Here is a 5,000-nt window from a genome sequence, read left to right as displayed (position 1 = left end):
TCTCTCTTGTTCCTTTATTCTTAGTTTTATCTTATTTTAATATTTCTCTTTTTTCTAAATGAATTCGTTCGGTGTTTTATTTTGATATTTTAAGAAAGAGAAGAATTAATTAGTGGTAATGAATATAGATTGTTTTTATCTGAGTTTCTCTGCGCATTCCGTGTCTCCTTTTTTTCTCTCTTCTTTTTTTTCTCTCTCTGTTTTACTTTATCTTATTCTATTTTTTTTCTAGGTTCATTCTTCTCTTGTGTTTTGTTTTGGTATCAAACAAAACCAGAAAATTACAGGCAATGATGAATAATTTGAATGTTTCTGTTCGATTTTTCTCTTTGCACATTTCGGATTTCAACTGTTTTTCCACTATTATGGAGTGCGCATGGGAGAGTGTGTATAAAACTTCGCTATCCTTATTCATGTATGAGTAGATAGGTAAGGTCTATGGAAGGTATTTAGCTCATAGTTGCACATGGTTTTTGTTGATTTATGTAGTTCAGTGGTAATTCGTCTTGCTGTTATCTGCGTGCAATAGTGAGGGTTCGAGTCCCCATCGGAGAGGTTATTTATTCAATGAATATTTATTGATTGTTTTTAACAGTTTCTCTTGTATGCTGTTTCTCTTTCTATCTATTTATCTATCTATTTCGTGTGTCGTTTTTTTTTTTTTCTTATTTTAATCATTTTTTATTACGCTTTACTTTTTTATTTCTTTGTCTGTTTTTTTTTTTTTTTCTTGAAGCAACTGTAAAAAAAAATGATTAATGATAGTAATAAGTATCCTTATCATTTCCTCTCCTCCTTTTATTTTTCTTCCTCATTTTCCTAGCTTTCTTGTTGTTATTATTGTTATCAATATTTCCATTTCCATTTTTTTTTAATTTTCACCTATTCTCTCTCTATTTATTTTCTTAATTCATTCTTGCTAATCAGTTCAGGTTTCATTCTAACTCAATATTCTATCCAAAAAAAACTATTTAGATTTGTTTTATTTTCGTTATAAATTAGACTTTATTTTGAGAATTCCAGCGAGCATTATGATAAAATATCCTTACAGCATGAAATGAAATTATACAATGCTGTTCATGCATACGATGATTTAGATCAATATCCCTATATAACGTGGAATTAATTATTTCTAATCCTTTCTTCTTTTTCCTTCTACTTTTACTTAAACCATTTAATTAAGCCCCATTGATTACTGAAATAGTTTGCCTTATTTAGTGTCTGGAAAATCACTTAAGACGTGGATTTAGTATCATGTATTTTGATGTATTATGCTAGGATTATTTTTAAGTATTGTATAAATTTCTAAATGTTATTATACCTAACTTTTTAATGGTAATTGTGAGCCCAAACAGGGGCTTATCATGATACGGGTGAGAATAACCGAATTTACATTTGAGATGTAGCTTTTTGTCTCAATAAACGTGTCAAAGTCAAAATCAAAAAGTCTTCTCACGCTGGTGGGATAATTTTATCAAAGTGATATCATGGTTTCTGGGGAAAATTTTTCCATCTTATCTCGTCTGGTTTTCCGGTTCAGTTCACACTGCTTTAGAGAACTAGAGAAATTTAGTTCGATACAGATTTCAGCCATTTCTATTGCGTGGATGTGTGGGTCTCTGAGGTAGCATGTGTGCAGTAAGTACTTATTTAGTATCGTATGATGTGATAGTTTTATTTCGGGATATGAATGTGCCTACTGCTTTATGAAAATGCTTTAAAAATTCCGTTTTGTGTGTCTATTTATTCTCTCTCTCTCTCTCTCTCTCTCTCTCTCTCTCTCTCTCTCTCTTGCTTTCATTATTAAACATTTCTTTCATCCTAGCCCCCAAAGAAATATTCTACATCCCCACGGGTCTTATGGCTAACCAAAATAAAAGTAAAAATAAAATATATGAAGAAAAGTTTCTATTGGTTATTCTTCCTTTTCTCTTTATTAATAGACTCGGTTAAATGAGTATACACGCACACATATATAGAGAGATAGATAAATAGATAGATACATAGATGTAGATGTACATATATATATATATATATGTTTGTGTGTGTGTGTATGTATATACATATGTGTGTGTGCTTCCATGTTCGTGCGACTGAGTGAGAGAGGAAGTAACAGGCAGAGAGATAAAAATTAAGAGGGAGGAAGAAGGGAGAGAAAAATAGATAGATAAATATACATATAGATAGATACATACGTAGAGAGAGAGAGAGAGAGAGAGAATAACCCATATATTTACTCCAAACACACCCGTTAAGCCCATACGGAAGCACCATCTTAATGAACAGCTGTTACGAAGCAGGTAAGTATCTCAATTTAGTGAATATCAGGTGAACTACGGGGGGACAGGAACTCGTGACCTCCCGCGACCTGAAGCAGCGGGCGGGTATGTGCGAGGTCAGAAAGTTCTCGAATGTGGAGGGTGAACTGCCTTGGACTCTTAGTTATTTTCTGGATTTAGTTGATGGTGTTGGCTGAGTGCTGTCGGTTTGGGTTCTGTCTGTCTGTCTGTCTAGTTCTCTTTCTTTCTCTCGTTTTCTCTTTCTCTCTCTATCTTTCTCTCTCTCTTTCTCTCTCTATCTTTCTCGTTTTCTCTCTCTGTCTCTCTCTCTCTCTGTCTCTCTCTCTGTCTCTCTCTCTGTCTCTCTCTCTTTGTCTCTCTCTCTTTGTCTCTCTCTCTGTCTCTCTCTCTGTCTCTCTCTCTCTCCCTCTCCTTCTCCCTCTCCTTCTACCTCTCCTTCTCCCTCTCCTTCTCCCTCTCCTTGTCCCTCTCCTTCTCCCTCTCCTTCTCCCTCTCCTTCTCCCTCTCCTTCTCCCTCTCCTTCTCCCTCCTCAACTTCTCCCTCCTCCTTCTCCCTCTCCTTCTCCCTCTCCTTCTCCCTCTCCTTCTCCCTCTCCCTCTCCCTCTCTCTCTCTCCCTCTCCCTCTCCCTCTCCTCTCCTCTCCCTCTCCTCTCTCTCTCCCTCTCTCTGTGCCCCTGTCTCTCTCCCTCTCCCTCTCCCTCTCCCTCTCCCTCTCCCTCTCGCTCTCGCTCTCCTTCTCCTTCTCTCTCTCTATCTATATATCTATCTATCTATCTCTTTCTCTACACACACAAAACATACACACACATACAAACAAACACAATGTACACACGCAATACGAGGCCCATTCCTTACGTACACAAGCATCCGTCTGAGGGCACAATAAACAGCCCGTTTTAGTGAAGTAATTACTGATGATTTTGCAAGATTAAATTGCTGTTCGTGGCGGAGAAAGTCAAGAGGCAGAGAGAGAGAGAGAGAGGGAGGGGGAGGGAGAGGGAGGGAGAGAGGGAGGGAGAGAGGGAGGGAGGGAGAGAGGGAGGGAGGGAGAGAGAGGGGGAGAAAGACAGAGAGAAAGAGAAAGAGAGAGAGAAAGAGAAAGAGAGAGAGAGAGACGAAGGGAGAGAGAGGGAGAGAGAAGAAAGAGAAAAAGAGAGAGAGAGAGAGAGAGAGGGGGGGGGGGGGGAGGGAGGGAGGGAGAGGTGTTCGATGAGGAGCGACGAATTTCGAAGAGGCAAAATGGGTCGATTTTTCTGAATTCCCTGATTTTGTTTTCTTTTTTTTTGTGTTCCTCTTCATGTCGATCTGTTTGTTTGTTTGTTTTTTCTTCTAATCTGTTTATCTCTCTGTACATATATATTCGTACAGTGTGTAGATACATAACTGCTCACGCACATATATAATGTATGTAACGCGCGCACACACACACACACACACACACACACACACACACACACACACACACACACACACACACACACACACACACACACACACACACACACACACACACACACACACACACATGTATATATATATATATATATGTATATATACATATATATGTATATATATATATATATATATATATATATATATATATATATATATATATATATATATATATATATATATATATATATAATATATATATATATATATATATAAATATATAGTAAGTACCATGAGCGTAATAGTAAGGTACAAGTTGTGGTATCGGTAATATAGTCCTTTTGCTTATAATACTTGCCTGGTAACAACATAAACATATAGGGTAATAAATACAGTTTATATTACTTTTATAGCCTGTAATAAACTAGAATATAGGTTCCATACAGTAAATATACGCTATTCACGCGATATAGCGAACAGGTGTCAAACTTTGGTCAATTATCATATACTTTGTATTCATTCTCATCACAAATAAAAGCTGGAATTTAATCAAGCAATTGCTGTCGAAAAAAAAATCACTACACGAGACAGTTACAAAACTTGCCACGTAATGTTGCAAAGTAAAAAAAAAAAATAGAAAAAAAAAAATAAATAAATAAATAAAAATAAATGAAATGAATAATAAAATAAAAATTAAAAAAAACGTACTTTAAGGATTACTTTGTTTTAACTTTGGGGAAATTTTAAGCTATGTTACTGTTGTCGATTTTATTAGATGCAATAGACCGGTATCCCACTTGATCGTGACGTAATGAAAATAGCGTAATAGCGATGACAATAATAACCATAAATAATGATAATGGTAATAATGATAACAATAATGATGATAAAGATATGAAGAAGAAAATTTGAAACAGATGAAAAGGATGAATAGGAGATGGGAAAGGGAGATAAGAAAAAGAAAAATAAGAAAGCAGAAACAAACGAATAAAAAAGAAGAAAGATAAAAATAAGGAGAAACAGAAGGAGAGGGAAAAGAACGTGAAGGAGAAGAACAAGAAGAATGAACAAGAAATCAAGAAAAAAAGTAAGACGAAGGACAAGGAGATAAAGAAAAGATGATGATGATGATGAAGGCAAAAGGGAACAAAAAATAAAAAATAAATAAAATGCGTCACATCATCTTTATTGAGTTTTCTGAACATCCAACGATCAAAAAATATATATAAATAGAAATCTAAAAATATGTAAATAAGAAAAAAGGTCGTAGGCAGTAAACCAGCCTTTAAAAGCTATAACAAGTGTCG

Source organism: Penaeus vannamei, chromosome 16, assembly GCF_042767895.1.
Source record: "Penaeus vannamei isolate JL-2024 chromosome 16, ASM4276789v1, whole genome shotgun sequence".
Lineage (NCBI taxonomy): Eukaryota > Metazoa > Arthropoda > Malacostraca > Decapoda > Penaeidae > Penaeus > Penaeus vannamei.
Note: the sequence above shows the minus strand (reverse complement) of the source record.